The following is a 16,446-nucleotide window of genomic DNA, read 5'->3' as shown; positions in this document are numbered from 1 at the left end:
AAAGAAAGAAAGAAAGAAAGAAAGGGAAGTGCCACAGCTAGTGTAGTGATGTCTCCAGCTCTCAGTCCATTGCCAAGGTCTGTCCCTGCTGTCTGTTTCGTGTCAGGCAGATAAGACACCTTAAGTGTATTGTATGTTACCACACCCTCTGATCAACCTCATGGTTCCAATTCCCTCAGTTTTTCCTCCTTCCATGTGACTGTCAGAACATTTTATTCTAAAGGGCAAACCTGCTACTGTTACCCAACCGCTCAGAAGCCATCTTTGGCTCCTCATTGCCTGTGAAATAAAGGCTTCAACATAAAGACCTACCCCAAACCAGGCCCCATTCTATCTTTTCCGCATCACTGGCTGGCCGGCACCTCTACCCCTGCAGCACTGTGCAGTAGCTTGCTTGCCCTTCAAGGTATGCAGCTTGTGGGATCCAACCTCTAGGCTTTAATTTCCTTCTCTGCAAGATGTTGGCAGTTCCTCCTCCTCCTCCTTAAGTGTCAGCCATTCTAGCCCTAAAGCCTCTCGTGGTACCCAAAGCCACCTCCTCCACTCTTAGGTTCATGCTTCTCTCTCCTCCTGTTCCCTTGCAAGGCAAAGCAGTTAACCCACAGGGAGCCAGTCCATCCCTCCCTCCCTCACAACTCTGAGCAACTCAGTGCTGTGGCTTATTTTATGTGTTGACCTTCAGTGACTTACCCAGGGCCTTGTGCACGCTAGAGGTCATCAAATAAGGAGTGTCGACCAAAGGAGTACAAGGAGTATTTAGTGGGCAATTGTGAGGAGGACCAGGCAGCGGACTGTAACAGGAAATTAGAATTGAGAGGGTTAGGTAGACATGTGGGTCAAGAGAGATGCAGGAGGAGCAGGTTCCGAAGGAGCAGAGAGCAGAGAACCTTGGCAGAGAGGCTGCAGTTTGAACTGCTGGTGGGCCAAAGAGAGCCCTGGAGGAAGTCCTTCTCAGGTGTTTTGCCCCTGAAACATCATCTAGTAACAAAGTTTGGAGCAGGCCAGGAAGGGGTTTACTTGCTAGCCTTAAAGGGGCATAACTCAGGGGGCTCTGAGTCACAGACCTCTTGTTCTCCTGAAGGCAGAGGGGATGCCTCATTTTCCCTTCCTTATATTCAAATTCATCTTCCATCACCCACACGTTCTAGACGGCTTTGTGACAGTTTCTCCTAAGTCTTCTCAGAGAAGACCCTGGTGTTTAAGATCCTGGTCTAGGCAATAAGTCAAAGGGATTCAAGGTAACCTAAACCTCAGGCAAAGGCCCTCAGGACCCTGCCTGGTCAGCAGAGCAGAGCGTAGGTGCTGGGCTGGGCTGCAGCGCTTTGTTTCTGGCACCACGATGGTCTCTGCATGCTGACACCACCAACGACTGTCTTGGGGAGGGGGCTGGACCAATGAGGCTGGAGATGGGGAAACTGCCGTGTTTAAAAATAGCCCTGATGCAGTAGGGTGTGTTTCTTTAGCAGGAGAGGAGAGGCAGCAGAGGCAGGCGAGACTGCTACTTTAGAGTCTGGCTGAAGTCTCCATACGGTTTTAGAATGTTGTGGGGGCTCCGCCAGAGTAAAGAGACAGGCAGCCTTGCCTCTGGGGAGACTCCCACATGTAGGTGCGGGGTGCTGAGATAGATACCCGGGAATTGAACGCTCTGAAGTGCCCTAAGGCAGAGCTTGCCTTCTGGGAGGAAGTGAAGTCAGGCTCACGCTGGAAGCAGCTGTGTCCTGTGTAATTTTCTCCTCCCTCAGGTTTTGGGTTATGAAGCAAAGTGGGAGGTGTCAGAATCAGTCTCATCAAATGGAGAGACTTCCCAGTCCCTAGCCCCTTCTGGTGTCTTTTTTCCCCATCATTATTATTGTTGTCGTTGTTATTAATTATTTTATTTGTTTACATCCCTAATGCTGCCCCCTCCCAGTCCCACCTCCCCTTCACCTCTGAGAGGGTGGGACCCCTCTAGGGGCCCCACCCTAGAGCATAAAGTCTCTGCAGGATTAGGCACATCCTTTCCCATTGAGGCCAGACAAGGCAGCCCTCTGCTACATATGTGCTAGGGGCCAACAAGCTGGTGTATGCTCTTTGGTTAGTGGCTCAGTTTCTGGGAGCTCCCAGGGGGTCAGGTTAATTGACACTGTTGGTTTTCCCGGGGGTTGCCATCCCCTTCAGTTCCTTCGATCCTTGCCCTAACTCTTCTATAGGGGGTCCCTGATCATGTCCCATGCATGACTGTGTGTATCTGCATCTGTCTCAGTCACTGCTGGGCAGAGCCACTCAGAGCCATGCTAGACTCCTGTCTACAAGCACAACATAGCATCAATAATAGTGTCAGGGATTGGTGCCTACCCACGAGATGGATCCCAAGGTGGGTCCATCATTGGTCAGCCATTTCTTCCATCTCTGTTCCACTCCATTTTTGTCCCTGCATTTCTTTTAGACAGGAGCAATATTGGGTTGAAATTTTTGTAGGTGGGTTGGTGTCACCATTTCTCCACTGTCTGGCTACTGGAGGTAGTCTCTTCAGGTTCCATATCCCCACCGTTGGGCATTTCAGTTAAAGTCACCCTCATTGAGTCCTGGGAGTCTCTGCCATCCTTTGTCTCTGAGACTTCTTAGAGATTCCCTACCCCCCCCATTCCACCCCAACCCCAGCAGGTGCATATTTCCATCATTCTCCTAGCCCTCTGGGCCTCTCTCCTGTCTCCCTCATACCTGATCCTGCCCACTATCCCCTCCCACTCCTCTCTCACCCAGGTCCCTCCCTTTCTCTGCTTCTCATTGCTATCTTATTCCTCACTTGAGCCAACCTTCTTGTTTAACTTCTTTGGGTCTATGGGGTGTGTCATGGGCGTATATCTATATCTATCTATCTATCTATCTATCTATCTATCTATCTATCTATCTATCTATCTACCCAGTTTTCACACACACCAGAAGAGGGAATCAGATTCCATTACAGATGGTTGTGAGCCACACTTGGATTCTGGGATTTGAACTCAGGACCACTGAAGAACAGTCAGTGCTCTTAATCTCTGAGCCATCTCTCCAGCCCCCAAATACTGTATTCTTTGAGATCTGTGGAGAACAGGTAAAGAAAATGGTCAAAATTACAACCACATAACTCTAGGGGGCGCCATTCTCATCGGTTGCATTATGGATGTGTATAGTGGTTGTGACTAATTTTTTGTAGATATGGGTCAAGTGTTTTGTTTTGACTAGGGCAGGGCTAGTACGAAGGTATTCACGTTCTACCCATCAATGAGGTATTCATTCATCCGTCCGTCTAACATCGGGCATGTAGGCCCTTTTTGTTGTTTTGTTTTCTTCTGGGTCTCATATGGCCCAGGCTGGCCTTGAACAATCTGTGTAGCAGAGGCTGATTTGAATTCTGATCTTTCTGACTCTACCTACCAAGAGATGGATTTCAGGTGTGTCACCAAGCCCACCTTTTTTGTTTGTTTTGTTTTGTTTTTTTGAAGGTTGATGACATTTTGATTAGAATCTACAAGACAATTCCCAGGGGCAAGCAAACTGTAAACCTCAGCAGCTTCCTGGAGGAGGAGGGTGGTGAACAGAGGGAAAGCACCATGCTGTTTGAGTTAAGTGGGTCTAGGGGTCAGCCATGGGAGGCAGGGAGCTACATTAGTTAGCGAAGTGAACTGACTTAGGAGGCTGAAGCCACATGTCTGGGGCCCTGCAGGAGACCGATTGCCCATGGTCTGGTTTTAAGATGTCTTCTCCCCCGTGGCATCCGACTCTCAATCTTTCTGCAGCCACTTCCCATGCTGCCCTCCTTTTTTGTTTTTGTCATTAATATTAAAAGATAGCTGAATATACGGTTCTTTCTTCATGGAACTCAGTCTAACTGAGAGGATGGCAGGAGAGAAACTGATTACATCGTGAAAGCTGGGCACACAAGAACTCAGGCTAAGAATGCACACAGCCTGGTTAACCAGTTAGGCAGCATCGTCATAGATTCATTCATTTACCCTAACATCTACTCCACTAGAGCCTGCTCCAGGAAGCCGCCTCCGATCCCTCCTATCAGACAGTGCATCTCTTCCTAACCCTTCTGTGTCTTATGCTCAGGCTCTTTGTTCCAGGTCTGTTGTCCACAGCAGACACGGACCTTGTTATAATCAGGAATCCTTTCTTGCTTTTCTCACCCTGGGTGGACAGGCCTGAGAATGCTATCATGCTCTCCACAGAAAGGCACCTGCATCCCTTTTCCTTTATGCAACTTTCCAGCATATTCATTCATCTATCTATCTATCCATCCATCCATCCATCCATCCATCCATCCACCCACCCACCCACCATAAAAAGACTGAACTCCAGCTATGTACCAGGAGCTACAATGACAATTTTATACAGAGTCAGGACATCTAGCTGAATAACTTTTCCCTGTGGAGCGTTTACAGTTTCGTCTGTAAAAGGGTGGCCATTGATACCTACTTCCAGGGACCACTGCATGGGGTTTTCATACCTGTAACTGCACTTAGTGCTGTCCTTCCTGTTACTTGGATACCGACCAAAAGAGGCAGGGAAGGCTGCAGGAGGCCAGTGGTTTCCTAGGCCAGCAAGGAATGGGCCTGAGCTTGCCGCTTCTGTTGCTTTCTTTTGTTCATTCCAAGGCCTTGTCAGAGAGCAGATGGAAGTAATTTGTTCTATCCAAGCCACAGATGGAATTGGAGGCTGTAGGGGTAGGAAGTGGGACCCTAAAGAATAATTCTCCTGGGAACCCATATTCCTGGGCAAGCAATCTTTCTCATCCTGAGCATTTTGCAGCTTTGTACCCAAGAAGGTTCATTCTCTTTCCAGCTTCTCTCGCTCCTTTTGACTGTGTGTTATAAGTGCCTGGCTCTGTCCTGGAGCCTGGTTTCAATAGCGGGAGAGGCCTGGGAAAGTGGGGCAGAGTGAACGGTAGCTACACACCACCAGCTCAGCTGCAGTGCTTTGAAAGCAAATCTGGGTCACATTCGCTGGAGGGATAGAAAATGACCACGTGGGCAGAATTCTGTGCACTCGGCAAAAAAAGATAGCCAAGCTGTCCTTTCTCTGAGGATCAGAGTCCCTTTGGGACCCCCAGCTGGTCAGGGAGATGGTGGCTGCATTGCAATGTACAATCCTGTCTTTACCAATGGTTTTCCATCATGCTTTCTGAGTGAGTTCCAGGTAATCCAGAGGAATGGCAGTCTGGCACTTGGCTATCTGTTCTGAAGGTTAGGAACGGAGAGGAAGGACTGGATGCTTTGGGGACTGTGGAAGGCTGTCATTTCTTAGAGATGAGATACCACTAGAAGAAATGTAGAACTGACTGTATTAGAATCTTGAACTGCACTATGTCTCTACTCCAGCAGTACTCCACCTCAGAAAGGCCTGCGACCATACCTGGGTGTGAGAATTAATTAGTCACCATCTCCAAGTGTTATACTGAAGCCGTCTGGCATCTTTTTTTCATGGTTGCTGTAGCTGAGACCTGCTGTGGTCTGGCTTTATGGACTGCCTGAAGCAGTCAGGGCAGAAGCCAGGAACAGAAAGGGGCTTCTGAGCTGGGACCTCTCTTTGGACTAAGGTTGCTGCGAAAGAGATAAGAAACCCTTGTAATCTGCAGAATGATTAACGGGCTCTTACCCCAGAAGTTTTCACAGGGGAGGGTTCTGCTCGGTGCCTCTGTGAGTGAGTTGCCCCAGGGGATGCTGTTCTCTGTCACTTGTTCATTTCCACGGCTATTTTTCTCTTCCTTTCATTCATGCAAGGGAATGGCTTTCCATATCTCAGTTGTGGACCCTGAAAAGTTATTTACCTGATTGGGCCCCACATTTTCATTGCTAAAATCGGGGAGCAAGAGAGCTGCTTCAGAGTCTTACAAAGTGGGCTAACTAGGGTCACGGGAGTAAGCGGCCTGACCCTGTGTCTGCTCTACAGGTAGCCCTTCATCTATAGTGGCCGTTCGTTCCCCTGAGTATCTTTGATCCGGACACAGTTTCTTGTTGGCCTATGTGTGTGCTGCCTTACTCCCTTGCTCTCTCCTTGGTCACGTACTTGCTGACTCCACACACATCCTTTAGTTGCTCTGTTCAAGGTTTCAGGGTCCAGCTCCTGCCCACGAAAGCAGTGGGGATACTGCTCGAGCCGTGCTGAGCCGAAGCTGAGGAAAATTGCATGGAGGTTCTTAGGGGAGAGGGCCTCCTCTTACATCTGTCCGTCTGGAACCTGGAGCAATGGAAGGCTTTTTATCTGGGTCTTGGAAAAGAATTAGGCACTTGCTAGAGCACAGAAAAGAGAGGGTACACCCATTATGTGTTTTTATTCTTTCTCTCCTTTCTTTGTCCTCAGTAGGAAGGGGAGAAAATGACTTGAGAACAGCTGGGTGGGAGTTAGGAATTGAAGAACACAGAGGGTGGGCCAGGAGCTGAGTTCTGGGCCCAGCTTTGGAGCTCCTGAGAGCTCACGTCACCACTGGTAGCTCTGCTGCTGAGTTCCTAGATGTGTGCTAGGACTTTACGCATGTCATTTCACCCCCAACTGACCCCTGGGAAATCATGGCTATTTGCAACAGTAAAACCAAGCAACTTGTTTGGAGTTGTCCAGGAAGCTAGAGGAAGCCAGAGTTCAGCATTATCAATATGCATGGTGTCTCCTGAAGTCCCACAGGCACGATGTTCCCTTGGGTTATTCAGTCCTGTGCTTCAGTTCCAACTGATGCCAAAGCCCTCACTCTTTCCAGAAAGTCTGAGACAGATGCAAAAGTAGAAAGGATGGTATTCTGAATACCCATCACCCAGAAACAAGAATTCCCAATCCTGGGCTGGTGAGATGGCTCAGTGGGTAAGAGCACCCGACTGCTCTTCCGAAGGTCCGGAGTTCAAATCCCAGCAACCACATGGTGGCTCATAACGAGATCTGACTCCCTCTTCTGGAGTGTCTGAAGACAGCTACAGTGTACTTACATATAATAAATAAAAAAATCTTAAAAAAAAAATTCCCAATCCTAACTGAGCTTGTGGCACATGCTTTTAATTTGCAGTGCACATGAGGCAAATGCAGGTAGATCTCTGTGAATTCAAGCCAGCCTGGGCTACAGAGTGAGTTCTAGGGTAACCAGAGCTACGTGGTGAGACACTGCCTCGTAAACAAACAAACAAACAAACAATCTTATTTAAATGAGTTCTAGGCCAGTGAGAGCTACATAGTGAGATGCTGTCTTATAACTAACTCAATCAATCAATCAATCAATCAATCAATCATCTTATTCATTCCACTCTTGACTCCACAGTTATGTAAAAGAGGTGAGCTTGGTACTATAGGCTACTCAGCAGGCTGAGGCAGGAGGATTGATGTTTCAACTTGAGTAACTTTAGTAACTCTGTCTGCTGGGCATCATTTTATGTGTATGAATGCTTTGCCTGAATGTCTGGTGTCTGAAGTGGCCAGTAGAGGACACTGAATTCACTGCAACTGGAGTTACACATGGCTGTGAGCCACCATTGAGTGCTGGGAATGGAGCCCAGGTCCTTCTCAAGCCACCTCTTGGTCTCTCTGTCACTGTTTTGTGAGATGAGGTCTTGCTGTATAGCTCAGGGTGACCTGGTCCATGAGACTCTTCTGACACAGCCTCCTGAGTGCTAGAATTATAGATTACCATCATCCCTGTGCCTATTTCACTGGCTTGTTTTGAGCCAGTCTCATGTGGGACAGGCTGGTCTTGATGGCTATCTAGCTGAAGATGACCTTGATTTCTAACTCCTGTCTTCATCTTGAGTTCTGGTTTTCCTTATTTATTTATTTATTTATTTATTTATTTATATTTGTATTATTATTTTTGGGCTTTTTGAGACAGGGTCTCATTATGGAGCTCTGGCTATCTGAGACTCACTATGTAGACAGGCTGGCCTTGAACCCATAGATCCCTCTTTTTCTGCCTCCTGAGTACCACACCGAGTTTTTGTAGTGATGGGAATTGAATGCAGGCCTTTATGCATGCCAGGGAAGCAGTCTATGAATTGAGCTGTATGCCGGCCCTTGCCCCACTTCTCAACTGTCACACTGCACCACTGTCCTTCTCTAGTTTTGAATCTGTTCATCAACTTCAGAATCCACATCTGAAGAAGAGAGCCCCTGCCCTAGTTAGTGCCCCTGCCCAGGGTCCCCGGGACACAGTGTCCCCTGCTTGGGATCCTTCCAGACAAGATTCATGTTCTTCTCCAAGGACTACAGAGTGAGGCTTTGGCACATTTGTTCTATAACCAGGAGCTGTTTTTTGGCAGTTGCATCTGTTGTACCTGAAACACTTCAGACCCATGGACCCTGGCTTTAATCAGAACTATGCCAGGGTAATGGAGGGAACATCCCCAAAATGGAGTTTTGAAAATTCAAAAAGTTGGAAGTTGAGCTCAGTGTTTTGGTGCATGACTTTAATCTCAGAACTTCGGGAGGCAGAGGTAGGTGGATCTCTGTGAATTCAAGGTCAACCTGGTCTACAGAGCAAGTTCTAGGCTAGGCAGAGCTATACAGTGAGACTGTCCCCTGCTCTTACCTGAGAAAGAAAGAAAGAAAGAAAGAAAGAAAGAAAGAAAGAAAAGAAAGAAAGAAAGGAAAGAAAGGAAAGAAAGGAAAAAAGAAAGGAAAGGAAGGAAGAAAGAAAGAAAGAGGGAGGGAGGAGAAGAGAGAAACAAACAAACAAAACAAAACAAAACAAAACAAAACAAAAAAAACAGTGAATCTAGGAGTGGTGAGGAATTCTGTAATCCAGACACCTGGAAGACACAGGACAGTCAGGACTATGTAGAGAAACCTTGTCTCAAAAAGTGAAACAAGGGCTGGTGAGATGGCTCAGCGGGTAAGAGCACCCGACTGCTCTTCCGAAGGTCCTGAGTTCAAATCCCAGCAACCACATGGTGGCTCACAACCATTCGTAACAAGATCTGACTCCCTCTTCTCGAGTGTCTGAAGACAGCTACAGCTACAGTGTACTTACATATAATAAATAAATCTAAAAAAAAAAAAAAAAAAAAAAAAAAAAAAAAAAAAAAAAAAAAAAAAAAAAAAGAGCGCTGACTGCCCTTCCGAAGGACCAGAGTTCAAATCCTAGCAACCCTATGGTGGCTCACAAACATCAGTAATGAGATCTGATGCCCTCTTATGGTGCGTCTGAAGACAGCTACAGTGTACTTACATATAATAAATGAATCTTGAGAGAGAGAGAGAGAGAGAGAGAGAGAGAGAGAGAGAGAGCGCAGAAACATGTGTGTAGCACTTCATGGTTCACGAGTGTCTTCACATCCTTTCTGTGTACTGTGTGAAGACAGGCCCGGGTGGGTGATGCATTCCACACTTCCTTGGGACAGCTTCTTGTTGAGGGTCCTTCCACTTGTTCTCTGGAGGGAGGATGGGAGATGGCAGTGATTCTGAGAAGTCAGAGGGGGAAGGCCTAGGGAGAGGCTAAGAAGGTGAGACTTGGCCAGTTGCTATGGTTACCCAGCCATCTGGGTAACCATTTTGAGGGTTGCTATGGTGATGGGCTGCTGGGTGGCAGGGAACCTTCTTCCTGGGTGGCTGGCACCATCCAGGCTTTTGAGCTTTTTGAGATGAGGGATACTACACTTTTATAGCAGAAGAGGGCAGCACAAGAGGCAAGCAAAGTCTAGCTGCCCCGAGGAAACTAAGGAACTTAGGGCAAAACTTAGGTTTCCAAGGCAGAAAGCAACTTTGTCTGGGACTGGCCAAAGGGGGGTTAGACCTAGAGGTGGAACTCCTAAGACTGAGACTAGAACCTGGCCATTTGCTTTCGACCAAATGATCAATCTGAGCACTCCCTGCTGCGCCTGCTACCAATTTCTACAGGGGAATGTAAAAGGTACACCATGTAAAAGACACAGCAGATAGTGCCATAAAGAGGAATAGAGTATACACACACACATCACACCTTACTAGCAGATGTATTTATAGAGCATCAGTTCACACATAGAAAATAGAGCTGCTTAAGCCAAGTTGATAAAGTGTTGGAAGGATGCCTCCTAGAGGTTGGGGAGGGGAAGGAGACAGGATTTCTCATTTCCCTCTTTCTAATCCGAATATGAAGTAGCTTCAGTTCTTGACCACTGAGTAAATACTGTTTGTTTGCTTGGTTTGTTTTGTTTTCCGAGATAGCATCTAACTATGTAACTCTGGCTGTCCTGGAACTGTGTAGACCAGGCTGGCACACCGAGAGCGCCTCAGGAGTGCTGGTATTAAAGGCACCCACCATGATACAGGACCAGCTCCTGAACTAACAAGGTTCTCTGTGAAACAGCCTTGGCTGTCCTGGAACTCGATTTGTATACCAGGCTGGTTTCAAACTCACGGAGACCCACGTGCCTCTGGATTATGTGCTGGGATAACAGGCCTGCATGACTCCCACTCAGTTAAAAGGTGGGGTTGTTAAGAAGAGCTGTCTGGGCTGGTTAAAAACAGCTTCATGCGCTGCCAGGATCGTCCCTCTAGGTTTTCAGGAGTTGGAGATGCAGGGAGTGGGTTTTTTAGGCAAAGGTTTAGAGTTTGGTTCTGGGGAAAATGCTGCGCACAAAGTATGAGGCCATGAGAAATGAACATACTGGGCTGGTGAGATGGCTCAGTGGGTAAGAGCACCCAACTGCTCTTCTGAAGGTCTGGAGTTCAAATCCCAGCAACCACATGGTGGCTCACAACCATCTGTAACAAGATCTGATGCCCTCTTCTGGAGTGTACTTACATATAATAAATAAATAAATCTTTAAAAAAAAAAAAAGAGAAATGAACATACTATTTGTGTGTGTGTCTGTGTGAGCTGGGACTGAGTGAAGCTCTCTGCATGCTAAGGACGTACTCTACCACTGAGCTACAACCCAGCCCAAAGTTCTTAATTACTGTAGCCTAGTCAGAAGCCACAGACAGCTCAGTATTTTGAGATCTTCTTATTCACTCATTTATTTTGTAGTCGATCAAAAATTTAAACATTCAATAGTGTCCTAAATATACAGTGTTGTTTGCCATATGCTGAGGACCTCACATACAAAAGCCCCAGGGGTTACAGAGCTAATGCTATAGGAAGGCTGAAAGACAAGTTGGCCTGGGCTAGAGAGATGGGTCAGTGGCTAAGAGCACTGGCTGCTTTTGCAGAGGACTGAATTCAATTCCCAGCATGCACATGGTGGCTCACAATCATCTGCATTGCCAGTTTCAGGGGATTCAAAGCTCTCTTCGGATTTCTGTAGGCACTATTTTGTACACATACATACATGCAGACAAAACATTCCTGCATACAAAATTAAAACAAAAAAAAACTTAAAAAAAAAAAAAAAAGGCAAGCTGGCAGTGCATGCCTGTAACTGAGGCTGAGGCAAAAGGACCTCAGGGTCAAGGGCAGCCTGGTGGGAACTTTCAAAGGAAGACGTGAGAAAGACCCTGCCTCAAAGAAACAAGAATATGGGTTGATGGCCGGGCATGGTGGCACATGCCTTTAATCCCAGCACTTGGGAGGCAGAGGCAGGTGGATTTCTGAGTTCGAGGCCAGCCTAGTCTACAAAGTGAGTTCCAGGACAGCCAAGATTACATAGAGAAACCCTGTCTTGAAAAATAAAAAAAAACCAAAAAAACCAAAAAAAACAAAGGACAGGAGAGAGGTTTCCAGCACACAAGAGGGACTCCTGGCAACTGCCTCAATTCTATCTCCAGGGAATCCGACACCCTCTTGTGGCCTCTGCAGGCATTCACACTGATGTGTTACACACACACACACACACACACACACACACACACACACCCTTAAACATACATATAAGAGAGCTGCAGATAGTGCTCGGTTATAGAGTGCTTACTGCTAAACACAGTGAATTGAGGAAGGCTTTAGAATTTCTAAGAGTAGAAGTGAGTCCTGCTAAATGAGAGAAACAATGGAGGGCATAGTTTTGGAGGAAACCAGGTAGGAAGGCTCTGAGATAAGAGAGCATATTTGAGGACAGAAAGATGTGGTGAGGCTTTTGGGGGAAGGGCAGTTGACAAGAAGGGGAGGATTCGGAAGGATTATTTCCTTGCATCACCCACCTCTGCCACTAGATGTCCTCCTAAGTCCGTCCTGCTGTCTGATTCTGTTAAGGCAAACTTTAGAAATTCAACAGCAGGCCCACCGAGAGCCTCAGAGCTTCTGGATTGTATGGTTTGGCAATCAACTTAGATTCTTGCTTGAAAGAAGTAAAACAAAAACAAAAATTGCACTTTGTTAGCCTTTCTTCCCTCCCTCCAAGAAGCTCTGTCCCCTCTAGCCTAGTAAAATGTTCTCTGTATAAAACAGGAGCATCAGCCAAACATGTGGACTTCCCCTTTGCCATTCATTAGAAGAATGCTTCACTCCAAACTCCCTGGAGAGTATTTAAATGCAAATTTCATCAAGAAAGCAACTTGGGTTGGAGGGAGGCTCTCTAGCCACTGTGCAAACCAAGCCTCTTCCTAATTACTAGGTTTCTTTTCTTTTCTTCCTGAGGCTGGGTGTCACCATATATAAATATAGTTTAGGCTGCCCTCAAATTGACAATTCTCTTGCCTCAGCCTTCCGAATGCCTGCTTATGGGTTTGGTCCTGGCTTTCTCTCTTCTTTTTGCTGAGGGTAAGAGCACAGGGTCTCACTATGTAGCCTTGTCACAGTGTAGACAAGGTTGGCTTCTAACTCACTGTGATGCCCCCACCCTTGCCTCTTTAGTGCGAGGATCAAAGGCATGCACCACCATGCTTGGCTTTTTACTGTGTTTCTTAATAGGAATCTCAACCTTTTGCCCTTTGCTTTATTTTTCCTACCCTTCCAGTTTTCCACAGAACCTGTTTAGCACAGTAGACTATTCCACACTCTGTTATTTCCCAAGCTCTGGCAAGTATCAGTCATAGTTCTTGAGGAACCTGCTCACAAACTGGTGCATGTAGCCTAGGAGGGGAGAGGGGTACTTTTCTATTTGCTGCAATGAACTGAGGGAGGAGGTAGGTGTTTGTAAAAGGGGTAAGGGTGGAGGCCTGTGGATGTGTATTTGCATCTAGGCCTCCTTAGCCCTACTGGTATAAAATAGTATAGGAAATACAGTGACTCAGCACTTATACAGTCAAGAGCTCCTGAATTAGCAATTCTCTATTATTATCTGCTGTTTTGAAAAAGAAGAAAAAAGAAAAAGAAAGTGCTTGCTATGAAGTACCACACCAACTCCTTCTTCTCTCCTAAATGCCTTTTACTCTTTAAGAAAAAAATATACTGCGAAGACTTATTTCCTGTGTTTCTAGACTGAGCTCATTAGCATCTGATCTCAATCAGTGAACTATTTTATATATATATATATATATATATATATATATATATATATATATGTTTGTGTGTGTTTTTTTATATATATATATATATATATATATATATATATATATATAGAGAGAGAGAGAGAGAGAGAGAGAGAGAGAGTGTACGCACAGAGTAAAACTGGAAGAAATGAGCATTTGCCCCAAGGATTTCCCATGTTCTTTCAGGCCTTCTCTGTACAGAGCTTGGGAAGCTGGGCAAAAAATGATGGGAAGAGATATGATTAATTATTTGCTCACCTGCTTTGTGATGTGGAAAGCGATGATTGCATCTATTAGTGAAAAGCATCATTTCACGTAATTAGTGTGCTGAGCAATGACTGACCAAATACCTGACATTACTCAAACGGTACCAAGCTGTAGTTCTTGCTCTAGGGTAAGAGGCCCCGACTTCTTAAGAATGAGAACTTAGGGAACTCCAAGTGTCAATTTTGGTTGCTCAGTGCCACCTGCTCATGTGCCTTTACTGTGATATTAACTAGTGTAAGTTATTACCACAACCACTTCCCTGAAAAACAAGTCAACGTTGGTTGAATGGGCCAAAAGTGGGCTAGAAGTATCATTTTGTTTGAAACAGTCAGTCTCACTGGGAGGCCCAGACAGACCTACAACTTGTAGCAAATCTCCTGCTTCAGCCTCCTGAAGGCTAGGATTACAGGTGTGAGCTACCATCTTGGAATTCCTCATTCATTACTTTTGGTTCCAGTCAACCCATGACTATCGGGATTGGATGATATACAACTGAATAGAGAACCCGATGGATGACGCTGGGAACCCCTTTACAAAATGGTCCTCAATAAATCCCTGCTCGTATTCACGTTTCCTTTCTTCTTTCTCCAGGGCTGAGAATAACTGGCTACTTGCTTCCCTCGCGTTGCCCTATAACCAGTTTCGCTCCAGAATCCTTCCTTTGTTCCCAGCCAGTCCTGGTGCAGCCTCAGGTTCCCACATTTCTCCCTTTTGATCTAAGTCGCAGTGTGGAGAGGGCTGTCACACTTTAGTAATCCCATTGGGTCTCCCCCCCTGGATTTACGCCCTCCCCCCCCATGTGCGGTCAGAATCGTGTTTTCATCGCTGTCTCAGTTGTCACTTCTCAGGCTCTGCTCCTTGGCCTGGTTTACTTTATGGTGATGGCTCTGTCGCCCTCGCTTCCACTTGAGTTTCGTGTGTTTCTGGACCACCCTTTGTTCCCGGGCTTCTTTGTGGTCGTACCGTTCCCTTCGGCCTCCCGTATCAGTCCCGGCTGGGGCTCGCCCTTGTCTGGGTTCTGGAGCCGTGCGGCCTCGGATGTGAGGCATCTCGGTCTCATGCTCTCCGCCTGCCTTCAAGGTTTTCTCTAGGACCTTCTCCCGCGGCCGCTGCGGCCCGCCCGGCCCGGGGCTCCCTCCTTTGTCCCGGCTGCCGGCGGAGGTCAGCGCCGAGGGCGGCTGCGGCCCAGCCCGGGTCGGCCCGGGGGTCTCCCGGCCGCTGCGGCCCGCCCGGCCTCCCGCTCTGCCGTGCAGGGGGCCTCCTGGCGGCGGGCGGCCTCCTCGGGGTCCCGCTCGGGCCCGCCCGGGCGGTGGTCGGTCGGCGGCCCGCCCGGCCCGGCAGGGGCTGCAGCCCCGGGGCCGAGGACGCGCCCGGCGGCGGAGGCGGCGGGCCGAGGGGCGGGGAACCCGCCGGGCCCGGCGCTCCTGACAGGAGGCGCCGCCGCCGCCGTCGCGCCGGGGCGGGCTGAGGGAGGAGCGGAGCCAAGGGGTGGGGAGGCGGAAACGCGAGCCGGGACCGGCGGAGCGCGAGCGGGCCGGGTGAGAGCGGGCTGAGGGAGCCGAGCGCGACTGCCGGGCCGGGCGAGACGGACGCAGAGCCGAGAGCGAGAGAGCCAAGGCGCCACCGCCGCCGAACCGCACAAAGGCCGAGGCTGGGGACGCCGCCGCCGCCGCCGCCTCAGCGCGCGGGCCTGGAGCCGGCGCCCCCCGGGGCCCGAGCAGAGCGCGGCGCGGGCAGCCATGGCCGGCTACGTGCCGGGTCAGCAGCCGGCCAACCGCAGCCAGGAGAAGGAGTTCGTGCAGGCGTACGAGGATGTGCTGGAGCGCTACAAAGGTGAGGCTGCGGCCGGGCCGGCGCTGGCCGGAGCCGGAGGCCCGGGGCTCGGCCGGCTGCAGGTGGGGAGGCGGGCGGGGGGCGCGTCCACCCGTGCGGGACTGGGCCGGGAGCCGCGGCCGCCACTCCGGGGCTGGCTTCTGTGGAGTTGAGATAAGCGTCGGGAGCCCCGCTGCCCGGCCGGCGCTCGGTGCTCTCCTATCTCCGGTCACACTGTTTGCTCTATTATCTGGCCGGATCCGAAGCAGGAGAGACGTGGAGCTGGCTCCGGAGACCGCCTGCTAAGGGACTCTGCTGGAGGAGGAGTTGGGCTCGAGGGAGACGCTCTCCTTCGGTTTCCCGGGGCGAGCTTCCCTGCGGTGGCTCTCCGGGGGTCGCCCGCCTGCCCGATCGCCCGCTTTTGTCTCCCTGCCTCTTCGGAGGAGTCGCTCGGGAGCCTAGGACGCCGGGCACCCGGGGGGTCGTGGGGGTCGGGTGGGCGGCGTGGCCGGTGAGTGTGCGGATTGCGGTGGCGAGGCCTCCCCACCCCCACGCCACCCCCTCAATGTCTGGGCCTGCCTGGTTGAGGCAGGGGTCTAGTTATTATTATTATTCTTTTTTTTCCTTCCTCTCAGAAATAAAGATTGGTCTCGGAGCTCGGATTTCAGCCCCTGGAGGCTGGCTTGCGAAGCAGTTCAGCGAGTTAATGCCTAATCTCCGCCGAGTGCTCGCAGAGAAAGTTTTGACAGGCCGGCAGGGCTGCGGGCTGCCTTTTCCAACCCTCCCTGAGTGGAAGGCAGGGGTGCGTGGCCCTGGAGCCCCGGCTTTGATTTATCTTCAGTGTGCTCTGGGCTGCACTTTTTTTTTTTTTTTTTTTTTGAGATGTTGATTTCCCCAGAAACTTCACAGGCAGGCACCCCCTCTACCCGCCTCTAGAAAACCTGCTCTCCTGTGACTAGCCTCGCCTTTCTTTCCACGTGAAGGAGAGAAATCTTCAACCCTTAGTTTAGGACTGAGGCCAGCATACTTGTTTACAATACCTACCCA

The 16,446-nt window shown here is 49.1% G+C and overlaps 1 protein-coding gene and 1 long non-coding RNA gene across 10 annotated transcripts in view; one reads left to right on the top strand and one right to left on the bottom strand.

The window, feature by feature from the left end:
* LOC110323543 overlaps positions 1-14,010 on the bottom strand; it is a 29,348-nt gene extending 15,338 nt beyond the window's left edge. The window contains exons 1-2 of the long non-coding RNA XR_002380634.1: positions 13,579-14,010; positions 12,052-12,184 (exon numbers count right to left, since the gene is read on the bottom strand). This is a non-coding gene — a long non-coding RNA (uncharacterized LOC110323543). The remainder of the gene's footprint in view (positions 1-12,051; positions 12,185-13,578) is intronic.
* LOC110323540 (microtubule actin crosslinking factor 1) overlaps positions 1-16,446 on the top strand; it is a 339,871-nt gene that overhangs the window by 4,639 nt on the left and 318,786 nt on the right. The window lies entirely within an intron of this gene.

This window comes from Mus pahari, chromosome 6 (assembly GCF_900095145.1).
Source record: "Mus pahari chromosome 6, PAHARI_EIJ_v1.1, whole genome shotgun sequence".
In the NCBI taxonomy this organism is placed as follows: domain Eukaryota; kingdom Metazoa; phylum Chordata; class Mammalia; order Rodentia; family Muridae; genus Mus; species Mus pahari.
Note: the sequence above shows the minus strand (reverse complement) of the source record. Positions and strands in the feature narration are given on the sequence as shown.